The sequence below is a fragment of the Lemur catta genome, chromosome 5, assembly GCF_020740605.2.
Source record: "Lemur catta isolate mLemCat1 chromosome 5, mLemCat1.pri, whole genome shotgun sequence".
NCBI lineage: Eukaryota > Metazoa > Chordata > Mammalia > Primates > Lemuridae > Lemur > Lemur catta.
The window spans coordinates 87963156-87982442 of NC_059132.1; positions in this window are offsets into that span (position 1 = coordinate 87963156).

Sequence of the window (19287 nt, forward strand, 5' to 3'; positions counted from 1 at the left end):
GGAATGGAAAAACTTTGTGTAGGAATATTCAACTCTCCCTATACAATTCCTTACCCCAAAATTTGTCTGGGATTTAACTCTAGTATTTAAGATAATCCAAGTGTATAGTCACTAAAACAAAACAAAAGGGACTTAAAACTTTCTATTAAATTAGCAATCACCCCTCTGGCAATGATACAAATTAGGATAGGTTAAGAGTGATTAAATTGCACTCTTGGATGAGCATGGAGGTGTCTTTTGTACTAGGCAGAAGCTGGTTACTGAACCTAGGTGCCAACTGTGTAAGCTTGGGAAAGCTAAGTAAGTTTTCTAAGCAGTTTTGTCTTCCTTTGCCAAAATGTCTATCATAGCTATTTTCTCAGTTGATTATGAGCACTAAATGAGAAAATCATATTTGACAGCATTTGACAAGTTATAGGAATCAGTAAATGCCAACCTCTTTTCTTTTTTCCAACCAGATGTATACTCTTCCTTACTTATGTGTATTACTTAATATTATCTCCATACTTATTACATCCTCCTTATATGTGTTTAAATAAATGGCATTACATTTTATTTAGTGGTACTACTACTAAACAGTACAATTTATTGTAAACAATAAGCAATTTATTATTATGTCAGATGGGACTGTGTGAAGTTTAGCTGAAGGAGCCTAAGGCATTTATAATCTCTCCCTCCCCATTGTACATATCCATGTTCAAAGGACAGACCCCTTGGATTTTACTTTGATTTTGGATTCAAAGGAACCTGAGAATTCAAACCAATACTCACAAAAGCCTGTCAAATTTATTTTTTCTTTGTGATTGACTATCTTGTATTCCTCCCTTCAGTTCAGAGAGTTGATGCTCCTTTTCTGACCATCCTCTCTTGAAAGGTTCATGATCCTTAATTGGCCTTTGGATCCAAAGACAGACTTAATTTTTTTCCCATGAAAACCCAAATTGTAAGATTATCTTGGATACCCATTGTAGGCAAACAAAAATTATGTTAACTTGATTGTATAAGGACTAAATAGATATTAAAGTATTTAACATTAATGTATTTAAAAATACATAAGAATAATATTGCTTTTCCTAATAGTTTAAAAGGATATTAAAAGCTATGAGTTACTTTTTCTCCCCTTAGAGCATTTCCAACAAGCCAAAAAAAAAAAAAAAAAATGAATGACTGTATTTCAAGATCTTCTCTTCTATATAATCCCTCTTCAGATGTTTTCAGACACTAAAGAATTTTTCAAAGATTAACCTTTGAAAAATGCCTTTTTTAGAGAAGAACAAACAAAGGGAAAAGAAAACTAAGTGAAATTTCCCAGAGAAACTCCTGCTAATTTACATTAATGGGTATGCAGGTCATATGGAAAATTAAACACCAAAATCTAAATTTTCAGGGCAAGGGAACTTATGCACACAAATCCTATTACCAGCTAATGGGATTTGTGTGGATCCCCAGTGACCTATTTAGAAAATTTACCCCCTGCTGTTCAAGATGAATATATCACATGAACTAAACCCAAATACACAGTCCTACTGTTTGCTTTATCCCCAATCTGTCAAGTGATGCTGCTATGATTGCCACAGGATGCTGGCAACCGGATCAGTATGCATATCTGACAGGCAGTGCAAAATGACATCTGTATTTTCTCTTTTAAGTTCTCTGAAACTGGTTTCCAATTTTTTAAAAAGCTTTCTTCCCTCTTTCCCTCTTCCTTCTCTTCCTCCTTCTCTTCCCTTCCTCCTCCTTGCCTTCCTCCTCCTCCTCCTCCTCCTCATTCTTGAATGTTGAAAGGAAACAAAGCAAGCATTAATGTACTCTTTTTGTCTAGATTTGGTTAGCGATTGAGACTTGAGTTGCATCACTGCTGTGGTTTCAGAACTCTCTCTATGACATATAAACACAAAATTTAGAGAATTATTTGAATTTGTAAGTCAGGCCTGTCAGACACTGAGAAACTGAATTATTGAAGCAACCAAAAACATGGTAAAGTTTGCTGTTGGTAACCCTGCATTCCTTTTTGTGCAGTGCTCCTTTTCCCAACACCCACTAACTCCTCTCATGTGGTCCTTCAAGTGACTACAGACTGACACTCCAGATGGCATTGCTCTATCCTTCAAAATGGCATGTTTCTGCTTACTGGCCAAAGAAAACATCCATTTTCTCGAAGTATAAAGCTCAACATCTTTTTTGGAACATGCAATTTGAACAAAACAAAACTAAACCAAACTCATGCACAATTCAATTATCCCTCCCTAAGTTTCTAAATGTTTTTATAACTAAAGAATTAAACTGCTTGATAAGGATAAAATACCAGATACTATTACAAAAAAATGTGGGGTAAGGAAAGAGTTTGGACAAGGAATTCTTCTTAACATCACTCACATCACCCAGGTCATCAATCTTTCAGGGATCTACCCTTCTAAATAAATCCAAGATGGGTAAAACTTAAAGTAATGCAAAATTGGCTTAATGTGAAATATGCATAAGGATTTACAATAAAATAAGATCCTTTATCTAACATCTTTTTTTACTTACCTTTTAGCAACTGGAGCTTTTAAAACATATTAAAATTACTTTTGGTTTGCGTATATACAATTCATTATTACATTTTTACTTTTTTGTTTCGCATGGAAGTTGATTTTCTCTTCAGAGATTCAGGACATAATAGCAGATACAGCCATACACGATCTCTGATTATTTTAATGTCTATTGATACATGTATCTCCATGACTTCTTAACTTCACTCCTTTAACTCTGGATATTACATCAGGAGTCACTAGACTCAATTTTAATTTTTGAACTATTTTTGGAGCATTTTGGAAGGATTGATATATTTTATGACTCTTACTCTTTCTTAAAGTTTTCCGAAATTCAAAGAGAAAATGTTTTAATAGAATAAAACTTATTCTATTTTGTCATTACCATATGGATCCATCAAATACTTTTATTTTAAAAAATATAGACTGTAAAATACTAATAATCTATTTTTATATACCTTAAAACATTTTGGTATTTCATAATCCTAAATATTATTTTATCTTTACTCTTCATTATTCAAAAATTATTTTCAACTATGCAAAGAACATCAAATAATAGCAAGGAGAAATGATAAAATCATCTAAAGGATGATGCAAAAGTGAAATAAATTGTTATTTTTCAACTTTATTATTGTATTGCCTAAAGTATTGTGTCATCATTCAAGAAGGTATAAAAGAAATATGGCAATACTTTTGTAGTCTGCATTAGCTTTCACTGAACACAGTTAAAACTCTGAATTTTCTGCTTATATAAGCAAAGAGCAGAGGAAGACGTTTCACAATAATTAGACAAATATAATTAACACACAAAGACACAGAGACTAGCTCTATGGTGATGAAATTGATCATACAAGCAAAATCTCAGACTGAGTTTTCCGATTGATAATATCTTACAAGAATTTGCTCAAACTCCAAATTGATGGGTGTGAAATATATTTCTAAGGGCAAAAGATAATATGGTTTTCTCATCTAGTTAGTCAATCAACAGGAAGAAGGATTTCATAACGTACAATTTTTGGCAAAAATTTAGGCCATAACATTTGGCTAGCACGTGTGACTATATTATTTCATATTTTATAATGCTTTTTGTCAAAATTTACTTGACATAAACAAGTTTGCTATGATTAATTTCTGACTAATTTTTCAATAAAAATTAAATTAAAATTTTAATTTAAAAATTTTGCAGATTAGTTGTAAAAAGACTTAAAATACTTTAAAAATTAAACAAAACTGTTCATTAGACCCAGATGATAAATGGTTATAACTGTTTTTCCTAGGAAATTGAGGAGTAAGCTGCATAGGTTCTAAATGAGAGAGTTAATGTGTTCTAAGCTAAAACTTTCTGGAAAATCTAATAACAGTGCACTTCCTTATCTTACCCTCCATTGTTGGCTGAGGGAAGAAAGGTCTCACAGGCTGAGCGCTGCTGTCCTTGGACCTGCAGACTATGAAAAATATACAGGCAAGGAGCCAATAAAGGAGAGGACAAAGATCCTGGGTGACTTAAATCTTCTCTGAATATATTTGTGTTTCACATACAACTCTTCCTATTTATTTCATATGGAACATATTATTGTTCAGTTTGGCATTTGAAAGACAAATGCTGCTGATCAAATCACCAACTAGGTTGGTTTAAGAAGTTTTCAACACTACTTTTTTGGACCCTGCTCCCCAGCAGTTCATCCCAGGGCAGCAACATCATCACTTACGACAGCAAAAGGATCCTTTGTTGTTTTGTAAGCATGCGCCAAGCCAAAATTCCCATTGTGCACCTACAATAACCAATTATCAAGATCACTAGGTTGGTTCAAACACAGTGCACATGTATTTTTCCTTGTTTGTAGACTTGTAATTACTTGTATTTAGCTCATATTTTTGTCTACACAAATAGCCATAAACATTTTTATTGGTTGTACACATATGAGTAGGTCTCATTTAAACTGTTGAATGAAATTTTTCATTCCAATTATGTTAACTCAAAAGCTTTACAAGATGGCAGAGGTCTTGATATACTAGTCCTTTTGATTATGTGGTAGCCAAACACATAGATCAGGTTCCTAATCTCACTCACGTCTGTAGGAATTAATTTAAAATTGTTGAGCTATATTGTCTTCAGTATGGCCCAATCTCTTAGGTCCTATTATAAATTTCTAACTTTACCATTCATGGGTTTCAAACATTAAGCTTGTTGATGTTTACAGCTATTAGTATATTATTGCTCCTTCTAAAGAACAGAAAGCTGAGAGTCTAGCCCTAATGTTATCTCCATTACTTCTCCGAAATTCTCTGACCATTTATGCAAACCATAATTGGCTTTTAATTTTCATTTTTCAGTGGATGTTCCATAGGAGAAGGGATATAGGAATAAAAACCACATATTGGAAGGTATACTACAGTAAACAATACAGACGAACTTGATTTTTCTAATATAAGAAATAATTTAGAGAACTTATTATGCATTAGGTTTTGTGCTGGTGAAAGATGAAAAAATAATACCAACAGTCAAAACAATAGAGTGAAGTGTCACCATAGGAGTTTATGTCATACTTTAGTATTCTGTGTGGTCACGAAGAAGGAAGCATCAAGCTTTTGTGGGAGTTCAGGTAAGGAGTCACACAGAGGATGACTATTACTAAGATACCACTGTTCCAGTCGCATATCTATCAAGGTGGTCAATTCACTCTTTCTCCCAGTGGTAGCGTATCATCCTCTCTTGCTGGACTCATGGCATTTCACTTTGGTTTTATACCAGAGGTGCCTTGTGTAAAAATCAACCTAATAATAATTCTCTTGATCCCTGGAACAACACCATTATTTCTTTGAAAATCTCCCTTACCCAGTTCACACATATTTCCAAAAAAAAAAAGAAAGAAAGAAATCTGTAATTTTGGAGGCTTTCCTGACAAAATTGCTCTTATTCAGTTCATCTAAATGTAATCGTTCTTCGCTATGACTCTTCTGCCCCTTGAAGAAATCCTCATGCCCCTTCATTCCCATTTCTTCTTAATTGCCTCTTTTTTCTTTGTCTAAGCCTCCACCCATTGCAGCAGCTTAAGGGGCCTGCCAATTTATCGTTAAGTAAAACTTCTAGACCCATTTTTATATTTGATAACTTTTCCAACACAAAATGAAAATCTCCAATAAACCTAGGTAGGGGATGATTACTATGTATAAATGCTTTGGCATTTATCCAGATAACTCTACTATTTTTCAAATTTCCATGCTCTTGATAGGCAAGTTAGATGAATGTTGGATTCATAACCATTTTGGATGAATATGCATTTCACTTTTCAAAGAACCGTAGTGCCATATGTAGAAAAAAAATTCACACAAAGGCAAGCTAATTAGTAAGACATTAGCCAGAGGAAATAAGCCTGGACTTTAGTGGTGGCTGCCAACCTAAAAAAACCAAACATCATTCTACCGTAAAATCCCAGAACATTCCTTTCTTTTTCTGAGGATCTCAAGATCAAAAGGAACAAATGCTGTAAAGGTAAATAGAAAACCATGTAGCCACAGCATATGTTGTTTGTGAATAGAGCTAAACAACCATCTTGGCATCAGACTTGAGCTTTTTAATCGAAAACCAATTGTGTCCAACTAAAGATGTCTTAATGAGACAGAGCCACAAAAGAGAAGGTACATTAACACAAAACTTGTTTGAGTCAGCTGGGGATCATTATTTTCTTAGGAAGGGTTCCACCTTTTGTCATTTCCTACTAGCACTAGATGACTTTTTGAAAACTTGCTTTAAAAAATTACAACAAAACTACTCACATGTGAATATGACAAAATCTGTCTTCTTTAAAGTTTATGTCTTCTTGTTATTGGGCAAAATGAGGGGCTTCCTTTCACTAGTGGAAGTCTATATTCTATCTTGTCAAAGCTGTGTTATTATGTAATTCACTAAAAATATTTGGGTGGATTTTGCTCTTTCTTTTTCAAAGAAAGATTCAAAAATCAGTTTTGTTCACTGGAAGACAAGCATATAATTTAAGAGGCAAATTACACTAAACACCTTTATCCCAGTTACTATTCAAGAAAGTTTGTTCTAGTGTGGCCTCATTTGAACAAACAGTCTATTCAAAGGATTTGATCTTATTTACCAAGTCTTAGAAATAAAGAGAAAATAAGAATCTGGGAGGTAATGGGAATCATTATAAATATTTTTTCATTCCCTCCACCTTGCCTTTCACATCTTCAGGTATATTTCACCAAGGTTTTTCTTATTAACATACTATTTCTGTACTTTTCTATTCTTTGAAAATCATTGTAATAATGGAAAAGTAATTTTTACCTCAAAGGCCAGGTGAAAAAAATTTAGAACTAGAATGTCTTTAGGAGAGGAAGGTATAGCAAATCCCTAAATTTTTCATTGTATTAACTCCATGGTATATAATAGCAAAGAGTTTTATTATTTTGAAGAATGTGATTCCTAATAACTTAGGTTGGGAAATAGAAGGAGGTAGCATGGGGTGCACACTTTGACTATTTGACAATGGGGTCAATTTATTTAAATTAAAACAGACATGGGCATGGTGGTTTCTGGACCAACACACACACATGTGCACACACTAACACATGATGGTAAAAAAGAAACAATATGGAACATTAGGAAAGATCTGCTTTTGAATGAGATTAAAACAGCTTTTCTAATCTGCTTTTAAAATAGCTTAAACCTTTGAAGCTATGTACTGAGACAGCATAGGTAATAATTTCATCTTGTATTTTATATGTATCTAGCACTAAATATTTTCTGTTCTGAAAATTATTATTGTATATAATAATTTATAACTTTAACAACAAAGGGATGACTAAATGATTATATAGTTTTCTTGGCAAGTAGATCATTGTTGTATGATCCATTCAACACGATACCATATACATGTTTGTATATTCAGTGCAGAATAATGCCTTGTGATGAGTAGGTGTTTAATAAATTAGGTGAGGTGGTTCTGAATTAAAAATAATCACTTTAGGTTTGGGTATAAATGTCTTAATAAAAACAAAACTATTAATAAAATACTACCCCCCAGCACCACTTCTTGTGACAAATTTGTGAAGTCTTACTTCGCTTAGCTTTTTGGCTTCATCATAGAATACACACGGACTAGAATTATATGATGCCATATCTTCTTGTCTATATTAGCAATGAAATGCATCAAAGGAGATTTATCATTTGTAACACACACTACTTGAAATGTATGTGAGACAACAGAGTTTTTAAATGCTTTATTTTTCTCTACTTAGAGCATTTTTATTTCAAAGAATCCTATAATTTACTAGGTAAAAGTGTAAAGACCAAAAGATAAGATAAAATCAAATTAGCTGTTTTAATTATTTTTCCCACTCCTCTAAATGAACATGCCTACAGAAATAGTAACATTTTCGTAAGAAACTGGAGACCTCAGAATGAAACCATATGTCCTATGGAAGCTAGTCCTTAAGCTCCGGAAATACCAATTATCTTTGTTGTTGTTTTCTTCTTTTAACTCCTAGAAACTTAGACATGGTTTTGCATTCCAGTTTGGCAACTACACTCTATTCTCCATCAATGTTGCTTGTTTCTGTGCCTTTAATCTTTTTTTTAAGTTATGTTTGATGTTTCCTCAAAGACTTTTTTTCTTCTGAATGAAAGAAAAAATGTAATTTTTAGTTCATGGTTTAGTTTTGTATCTTTTTTCACATGCACAAGCTGACCATGAGCAAGACTGGAAATATCTCTGTATAAACTGAGTTTTGTGGCTGCTGAGGAGTGGTCATGCAGTTTTAACTTTACAAGTTTTTATAGACTAGAATGTTATTTTGTGAATATCAATTGACCACAAGTTATTTTCATGCCAGTTCAAATAAATAATAAAAATAATTAGAAATAAGGAAATATATGACATTGCTACTTCTTATTGGAAGATATCTTAAAATCCTCTTCTTTGCTAAAATTTCCTGGCTAATATTTCTAAAGTTATACAGTTTGGGTCTCTCTGCCTTTTTCAAAAATCTGAGCCATAGCTATTCTTTCATTCAGAAAATATTTATTGGCCACAATATGGGATGAGGAATATGGTTGAAGAGCATCTATATGCAGACTCCTTGGCCTGTGTACCACTGTTATTGGACAGGAAGGGCTTTTTTCTCCTTCCTTTTTTTGCTTTCACACAAGCCAAAAGGTGTAAGTGGCATATTTTAGAATTTCTTCTTCAAGTTAGTCTTCTGTCACTATTACTGATTTCAGTATTTAGTTTTCAAGTATTTCAAAGGTTTTCTTGTACATTTGAAATCAATTGACAATTTGGAAATAACCAAAGCTCATGGCAATCACTAATATCATATATATAGTGTTCTACAGTTTGCCATTTACTCTTCACAGATAGTAGTCAATTTAATGTTCGCTAAAATTGTGTGGCATTGGTGTGTTATTGCTGCTTCTTGTCAAAGCTGAGTTAATGCATACAGACAAGGACATCCAGTTAGAATGATTCTACTGATCCAATAGAAACACTGTTTAATCCAATACTTTGATATTTGACTATATGTAAAAGTCTTCTTGTCATCTCTTCTGTCTCTGAATTACTTACTACACTGAGGCAATCTAGTAAATCTTATAAATGTAGGTTTGATGCTTAACCTTTATAAGTATGTTTAAAATGTAAATCCTTTAGACTTTAATTTTTTAACATTTGAGCATAATTATTTTGAACTTAGCCTTTCATACGTACATCATTCATCATGGATATGCTCATGAATCATACAACCTTCGACATATAAGGAGGATTAGAGATGATCATGGTCATAACTCATTCTTTTTTTTTTTTTTTTTGAGACAGAGTCTCACTTTTTTGCCCAGGCCAGAGTGAGTGCCAAGGCATCAGCCTAGCTCACAGAAACCTCAAACTCCTGGGCTTAAGCAATCCTCCTGCCTCAGCCTCCCCAGTAGCTGGGACTACAGGCATGCACCACCATGCCTGGCTAATTTTTTCTATATATATATATTTTTAGTTGTCCAGATAATTTCTTTCTATTTTTAGTAGAGATGGGGTCTCGCTCAGGCTGGTCTCGAACTCCTGACCTCGAGCGATCCACCCACCTCGGCCTCCCAGAGCATCTCATTCTTAAAAGAAAATTGTGCATAAGGTGTTATTATATGCATACAACACATAGAAGGCAATCTGTCTTTTGTGCTTATAAAACCACACACTAGTCTGTGGTGTGGAGGGAATCCCATGCTATTTCCATGAGCTTCAATTTTTCTTTTGTAAAATAGTAATAATATTATTTATCCTACCTTCTTTAAGCTTTTTTTTTTTTTGAGGATCTGATGAGCTAATATGTATAAAATCACCTTGTAAAACATAAAGTATCATAAAAACATAAATATTCTTATAGCAAGATTTCTGCAATATTTTATTTCTAGATAGCATATACATTTCTGAAAATTTCAGTTGCCGGGTGTACATGTTTTTTAAATACAATTTTTGTGTCAAAAAAAGGCAAACTGACATTTAGTAATGGACAGAATTGGGAAAATAGTAGTCTACTACCCTCCTAAAGAAACTTAGTGGGCCTGTTAAATTTACTTTCAACATTAATTAGAGAGTTGGAATTTATAGTTGTCCCTCATTAGAACTCCAACTGGATAGACTAGAGAAAGGACCAACTGCTATCCATAAGCCTGTTTTTCAAAGTTCTGTTTCACAAAACAGATTTGAATCCCTAGTTCTTAAGGGAAAAAAAAAGTCTTCCAAGCTGCCAGCCGCCCAGAGCTATGTAAAGTAAAATGGAGGTGGGAGGACAAAACCTTTCAAGACTGAGCAGAGGCCGTGTAAACAGATGTGGGTGCACTGAATAGAAAAGGTTGAATGGTTGCTTTGTTGCTTGCTTTCTGTTTGTACCACAGAGGGTCCTCTCTATCAAGTCTTTCTGGCAGATGATGCACCACATAACTCTTAACTGCTGTAGAAACATGCAGAATCTGATATGTGCTAAACACAGGCACCCTTAGCTTTTGGCTCTGTTTATTTTAGTGAATGTTTATTTTAATGAATGTTTCATGTAAGACCAAACTTTTATGGTAATTTTGAAAGACAATTTATAAAGAACATCACTGAAAAGTCAATGAAATTTTGCTTTCTCATCTATTGACAGATGACCATCAGCCTCAAAGTGAATTGTGCAAAGAAAAATACTGCATACAAATTTTTTTAAGTTGCATTCATTATTGACAAGCATTAAATGACATTTGAGCTAAAGAGAAGGGTGAGGTATCTTTATAAAAATGTTTCTGAAGAGAAATCCTGTTATGGATGCAGACAGTGTGTGTTGAACTGAGCTATATAATCTTCACTCTTTTCTTAAAGATTTAGGTAAAAAAGTACACGGCATTGCTGAAGTACTCTACATATGTCCATTGATTTATTTCGTGAGGAATTGTTATTGTTGCCTTCTTGTAAAAGTTCATAGACACCAGAATTTGGAAATCTGCCCAGGGTCCTTTAAATAACCCCAGGGGCCTGGCATTTTGTGATCCAAGACACCTTGTTGGGTGGGTGGGTGGATGGGTGGGTGGGTGGTTGAGAGGAGGGGGATGTCTGCTTTATTTTTTATTGTACTCTTATTTTGAGTCAAATAAAATCAACATCAGCCCCTAAGGCCAGTAGTAGCCTGCAGCAATAAAGCATAAAATGTTCCTTCATAAATGTATATGGTCATATTCAACTCTTCCCCTGTAGTAGATTTTTATTTCATATGGAACAGAATAAATGAGTCTCCTGAAAGCTGGTGGATTTACAGCTTGAATTTACTATTCTTCTAGCATGGTGTTAACTTCACTAATAAAAATGTTGTGTCTGCTTTGTAGAAATTCTCCACAGAAACAAATCATGCATATCCAGGCAAAAGAGAGGGGTATAACTTCAAGAGAAAAAAGAAATAGGGAAGAAGGGAAACATTGAGAGGGTGCTCCTTTTCTTCAAAGGCACATGAACCAATAATAAATATTAAAAGGGATAATCTTAGAAACTGCAGTTAAAATGTTATAATCACAGAGAATTCTCACAGTAATGCCTATATCTCTCTTGTATTTTCCAAATATTGTTCTATCATGGGTTACTTAATTTGTGTAAGTGTGCAGAATTTTTCTTTAGAAGAAAGGAAGAAAAAAGGGTATAGTGTTTGGGCACAAAAATATAGTTAAACAGAGAAAATAAGTTCTAGACAGTAGGGAAATTGTAGTTAACAATAACTTACTGTGGATTTCAAAATAGCCATAAGAGAAGAATTGTAATGTTCCCAACACAAAGAAAAAATAAATGTTTGAGGTAATGAATACCCCAGCTACCGTGATTTGATCATTATACATTGTATATGTGTATCAAAATATCACATATACCCCCAAAATATGTACAATTATGAGATAGCAATAAAAAATAAACAATTTATTTAGGAAAAAGATATGCTCTTCTTGAAATTTGTCCATTTTCTACTTACATATTTAAATATTTGTGTAATTCTTGATAGGCTTTTTGTAAATATTTAGATGTATACTTTATTTAGGTAGCCTGCTCTAATTTCTTGTTCTGCCCTAAACTCTGACTTTGTCATTGATGAACTCATCTGATTTGGGCACAGAACCAACCAAATAAACAAAGCACCGAAAACAGAGGAAAGGAGAGAAGGGAAAGCAATACTAAGGGAAAGGGTTCACTCTTTGCTCTGCCTATGTGGAGAGCCTTCCCTTTCGTCTCAATGACAGGGCTGGAGGCCCTTCTATACATGACCCTGTCTCATGCATTCATAGACCGCTGTGACACCACAGCCCCTTTTGTTCAGAGCCAGATAATTACTCTCCCCTTCTCTCAGCTGCCATATGGTGCAGTGGAGACCAACTTACAAAGACAGGGAGAGCGAAAGACTGAAAGAAGAAGGGAAGAAAGAAACTCAGGAGACCGCAGATGAAACTGATTTATGCTCAGTGTTAATGGGGCCAGTGAGCAAGGCGGGGCTAGGAAGTGAGAGAGTCAAGGAGGGACAAGGGGGCAGTCTGGGGAGGCGGATGTTCTTGGAATATGAAACCTCTCGACAAGCAAGCAGGCTGCTCCCTGTGAGAGGCAGGCTCTGCTTATTGTCCAAATATGGTGCTTAATACAGAACACTTACGCTACAGTGATTTATCATTTGTTATCAATATTAAAATTATTTCCATTATTTCTAATGGTCAGCACCTGCATTATTTTATTTTATCATAATAGCAGATAATAAAACCAAATATATTTGTGTTTTAATGCATATTCTCACATGCTTGCAGCATAAGTTTTAGCAGTTTGTACAGCTACTCTCTTCATAAAAAAGTTGTCATGTACATGGTTTTTGTCCCCTTAGTCATTAGATACACTCTCAAATAGTTCTGTTAACACCACATTCTGTTTTGAGGATTTGGGAGCCTACTTTTTCAAGAGTTTGACAAAGCTTGTCATGGCATAATTTGTACTTTTTTTGATAAATCACATGATTACTCCTAAAATATGCACAGATTTTTAGATTTTAAAATTAAAGTGGTCCAAGCCCATAATGCAAATACATGTTGGCACTTCCAAAAAAGTTTACAGTAATTATGGCAAAAAAATTTGATTTTCCCTCTATTTATTTTCCATGTAATTTAATGTACCGGCATATTGATCATGTTTCATGAGTCATAAAAGGCAGAAGCACAGCACTTTTCCCATAAGGATATCTTGACAATTTTGATCATTTCTTCAGTGAAGCACTACAGTTGCCCAATATTTCATATTTAATCATGAACTGATAATGTGTGATATTATATGAAAATATTAATTATTATTTCATAGACTCCATGGCTAGTTAAATGCCCTCAAAAAACAGGGTGAGATAATTTATCATGGATTTATTTCAGATATAATTCATTATTTAACTTATTATAAAGTATATAGCCTGGCCTGTTTGAAATTTTTTTCATTTGTCATCTGGTATACCACACTCTACTAATTTTATTCCTGTTCTTTGACAGCTACTTCTCAGTATGTATGGCTGATTTTACCTACATTTCTATCTTAAATGGAGGATACCAGGGGTCAAACTTTGGATTTCTTTTAATTTCTATCTACAATTACTCCTTTAAGGATGTTATCTAATCTCATGGCTTTAATACCATCCATAGGGTGACAACTCTCCATTCACATCTCTTGAATTCTCTGTGTATATTTCTAGCTTCTATCTCAACACTTTCTTGTTTTTGTCTGATGGGCATCTCAAACTTGATGTATCCAGAACTAATTGTTGATCTGTACCCACTAAACCTGCTTCTCCCATAAGCTTCCCTATCTCAATTAGTGACAACTCTACCCTGTTTTCCCATTAGGCTATAATTCTTGAAATCAATGACTTTTCTCTTTCTGTCACACCACTCATCCAATGCATCAGCAATCCCTCTTGACTTTACCTTCAAAACATATTTAGAATTCAACTACTTCTAACCAATTCTATCACTATTATTCTGGGCCAACCCACTATTGTTTCTACCTTGAATTATTTTGATCATCTGTGTATTAGTCTTCCCAGTTCCATTCTTCCCTTATACTATATTCTCAATAGAGCAACTAGGGTAACTTTGTAATACTTTTTTAATGTCATTACTTGTCCTTTTGTGTATTAAAAGCCTGTGAACGATATGGCCACCTATTACCTCTTTAACCTGTCTTAGCCCTACTGGCTTCCTTCCCATTCTTCAAATCACTAATAACACTCCTGCCTCAGGACGTTCATACCAGTAATCTGTCTCTCTAGAATTTCCTTTCTCAAGATGTACTCTCTTTCTGCAAGATTTTTCTTACATGCTATCTAGGTGAGACTCTTCCTGACTTTCCATTTAAAATTTCAACCCTCCACCTAGCACTCATTATTCCCCTTCCTTGTTATATTTTTCTATAGCACTTTTCACTTTCTAACTTCCAAGTTAAAAAAAAAAGAAAGGAAAGAAATAATTATTTTTGTGAAAGTAGCAGTATGAGACATTGGAGTCATTGAAAATATACGATATGTCTTCTTATGAAGTCTAGATTATACTTACCATGTTAAGTTACTATTAGAAATAGATCACCTGGAGAGAAATAAGTGGTTTTATCTTCTTTCTGCCATATATATATATTTGATATATATATATAAATATATTGTCCATTTACTACTCATCTCTTTTTTCACCCATTTCCAAAAATTGAAGAATTGGTATACGTTGGATGCCAGGATCTATTCCTACATAGTGCTCCCTAAACTGAACTGACTTTAAGAAAAAAGGAAAACTACAAATAAATGAGAAGAAATTAAAATTAATATTCTATAAAGAGGGAAGTAACTGATGATTAGAAAAATGAAAGTAGCAACCTAAATTTGCTTATTACTATTCAAAAAGGGAAGTTACATGAAAAACTTAGAAATAAAACATATGCATCACTATTATAAGCAAAACATTTAGTATATTGTGTGAGTTTAAAAAATGGTGAGAAGATAAAATTCCTCTACTTAGAAGTAGACAAAAGTTCTAACTAGCTTATTTCTTATCAATTCCTTTATTTTATGGTAAACATGTATTATAAAAACTTGCTGTGGAAAGTTCTTTGGTGAAAAATTACCCAAAACATGGAAAGAAGATCATTTGCAATCAACATAACCAAATAAGATCATTAGAAATTACTTTTACAAACTATCAATAGAAAGTCATGGGTCCTAGAGTCAGTGGTGGCCCAGCTCAAACGTTTAGTTGCCACAAGAGCTCAGTAAATCTGAGCTGCTTAGTTAGTCTGAGACTCTGTTTCCTCATTTGTTATATGAGAATAGTAATATCACCTCAAATCACAGTGGTGATAATAAATACTTCTAAGACATATTCTGGCATATGTAAAATGCTCACAGAAAGTGCACTTATTGGTATTAATCTAATAAAATATTGAATGATACATAAAAAAGGTATAGAAATCACTTTTAGCCATGTTTCTCCTTTTAAAATTTAGTTCATGATATTTTAATTTAATTTAACATGACCTGCTCTTTATAGATTTAACTAGAGCAATAAACAAAGGGGAAAACTAGTAATGGAGACATCTGGTACCTTAATCAACACTACAATATGATTCTTGTCAAATAAGTCTCAAAAACCACAAAATCTTTATTTGGCAGCATGTAGAGACAGATTTGCCCGATCCTTACCTAAGGTTTGTCTAATATTTACAACTTGATTTCTTTAATTTTTAAAAAATGATTGAAAGCTGTTTCAAAGAAATCAGCACTAACTTGCTGTTGAACTCAGACACTTTGTGGAGCTTCAGTGGATGAGATGTGAAGGGAGGGATGTGGTTTCAAATGAGCTCTTCCATTGTGCCTTAGTCAGCTCATGCTGCTATAACAAAATACCACACACTGGATGGCTTAAACAAGAGGCATTTATTTCTCACCATAAAAGTGTTGGCAAGTTCACCTCTTAGTGAGGTCCCTCTCCCAGGCTTTCAAATGGCAGGCTTCTCATTGTATCATCGCATGGCAGAGAGAGAGAGAGAGAGAAATAGAAAGGGAGCTTTGGTCTCTTCCTTTTCTTTTAAGAAGGCTAATACCATCATGGGGGCCTCACCCTCATGACCTCATCTAAACCTAACTACTGCCCAAAGGCCCCACCTCCAAATATTATCACATTAGGGGTTAGGGCTTTAACATATGCATGACGGGAAGCACAAACATTCAGTCCATAGCACATTGTCAAGCAGGAGAAAACCTGAAATAAATTTACGAACTAATGGCAATTGTTACTGATAAAAATAGTGATGCTGATTTCAGTTTACAGACCTCATCCTTAGATGATTCTTTTCTTTGCTTATCTGTTTTTTATGCTTGTAGTTATCATCTAGATTTTGCTTAAGGTATCCACTCCTTTTATCTGCTTATCTAATTATTCTAAGTGCAGCACCCTAAAGCCTCACCATGTTGCTTGAAGCAGCACAGTGCCAATTTATATGTGGTCCTTCTCCTCTCTCTTCTAATAGTAGTTTCTGTTTAGCTCACTAAACTAAGCAGCCACAATCCAGGCTGGGCAAATGACCAGTGAGTGACATACGTCAAAAATGGCAGAAGGACAAAGTTCTAAGATCTTGTTATTAGAGCAACTCCTCCTTGTGTCACGTAGCATGTACTAAGCTCTATGTACAAGGCAGTAACCTGAGCATTTTCATTGATCTTCCCTCACTTAATATTTGTGTTAACTTGTAGGATATGTATTGCTATGCCCAGTTTTCAGACACTGAAACTGAGATCAGCAGTGATTAAAATATCTTGTTCCAAATTACATAGCTAATATGAAACAGAGACCCCCCCCCATCTTGTGACTTCAAGTCCAGGCAATTCCACTAAAATGAGTTTAATATCCAATATGACTGATGGATGATGATGCTATTTTATTTTGAGAAAATCAGATCTTCAGTCATTTGGAAGGTGGGATGGTACCAGTGCATTACAGGACTTAAATTTGGAGCTCCTGTTTCCTTTCTGCATATTGTCCCCCCATAGAGCATTCTGGCCTTCTTGGCTTACTGAATATTAATTTCAGTCATATATTATTACATAATGTACTATTTAAATAACAATGCAACAATAAATTGACAAATTACAATGAGTTTGAATCCTCAGCTATCTTTAATTTCACTTATCTTTAATTGTAACTTAAAGGCCAATTGAACTAAGTCTTAAAAGATAAAGAGAGCTGGTTTTGTAGTGCAGACAAATGTTATTATACAATTTATTTGAGGGAAATGCCCTCTCAACTTCCTTTTGACCCACATGGACTCTATCTCCTTTTGTTTTGTGCTTGTGTGAAAAATCAGTCTCTTTGATTCCCCGGATGTTACTGGGGACATCACAACCAGTTCTTCTGCAGTTCTTGAGTATTTTCTCCTCATTAAGGAATGAATGGATAGAAGATGAGAACTGTAACCCAGAAATTAAGTGGAGAAAAGAGTAGCAGAGGAAAGGGATTTGATATACATCAAAGAACTGTGGTTTGAAGGTAGAATTCTCGCATTCGAATCCTAACTCTGGCATTTACTAGTAGTATAACCTTCCTCTTTGAACTTCATTGTCCTTGTGTTCAAAACAGGTACATTAATCGCATTTAGAATCCTCCAAAATTTTTACAATACTCAAGTTCATGTAGTCTTTGTGAAAATGTGAGTGAAATATAATAAGTGTTCAATCATTATTAGTTTCTTTTCTTCCTGTGCATGTACTTATTTTCCCAATTATAATACAAATTTCTTTAGCTGAAGGTCTCTATTTTAACATTCTTTATCAACAAAGTTTTACATGGTATTTCTCAGATAACAGTCATTCAGTAAGGAAAAAAAACATGGAAGGAAAAAGAGAACAGATGTTTAGAGAGGAAAGGAGGATCCACATGATAGGATATTTTCAGTAGATGGCTCTGAAATTTCTCACCTTTTGGGCAGTGCTTTGCTTAGTTGAAGTATAGAATAATCATAACTGCAAACTTTTCAATCAGTAAGATTTTTCCCCCAACTTGCTCAATAATGGATCCAGTTCCAAAGAGGAGCCTTTTTTCCAAACTGTACATTTTCTTCCCAATTTATATAAAATAAAAATAAAATGGGAATATTTGTGCTATTTACTGAGAGACAAGGATTCTCATACTACATCATAAGTCACATACAGACACACACACACACACACACACAAACACACATGCATCCCACACTTCAAACTTTTGTGTTAGTAAATTGATTCTTTACAAAAATATAATTGGAAATCCAAGACTTATTGGGGAAACTCACAAATTAACTGAGGTAAAATAATTGCTTTCATTTTCTTCTGTTTTTCTAAAAGGGCTGACACATGCTGAGATGAGGAAATATGACCTCCTACACGTGTTTTCCATGAGGAATATGTTTGCCGTACAGCCACTGAGTAAAAAGCAAGCTTCATTCCCTTGCGTGCAAAGGTAATTTGGAAAACGAGCCAGAGGAGTCAGGACTGCTATTTCTCAGTCTGCTTCAACCGCTGACAGACTATTTTTACACCAAGTGTGGAGATGTTCAGGTGAGGCAGACACCCCAGAGAATACTGGGGAAACGCTTTCACATGGGTAATATGTTATGCTTACTCACATATTCTAATAATATAATTCTTGTTTTGAATTTAAACAACTTTTATGCTATTTGGTGTAGTGCCTGAGTCTAATCCTGCTTTCACCATCCAGACTTCTCATAAGGAACACCTCATGAAATTTGCCCTTCACCATTACTCGAATTCAATTAAGGTGAAACTTTCTTTGTTCTGTGTTCTGAGGAACTTGCTGGGATACCACTTTCTCTGACAAATACCCAGGTATCTTAATGAGATGAATGTCACTACTTGTTTAATTAACTTTCATTTTGGAATTCTGGAATTCTGGGATTCACATAATGAGAGTTTCCACTGGAATGTCTTATGAAAAAAGTGCTGTGATTAAATATACAATAAAATTGTCCCTGTACAATGCCACAGTAGAGGGTATCGGAGACTGTATATAGTTCTTGCAATGAAATTTATTGTGAAATTATAAACTAACAGCCACTATTCCAATGAGACTAAGTTGTTAAAAGAACAACTTTAAGCAGATTAAATTTAACAGAGTTTAACTGAGCAACGAATGACTCTCAAATAGGGCAGCACCCCACCCCTGCCCCCAGTCAGAAAAGGTTCAGAGAGACCC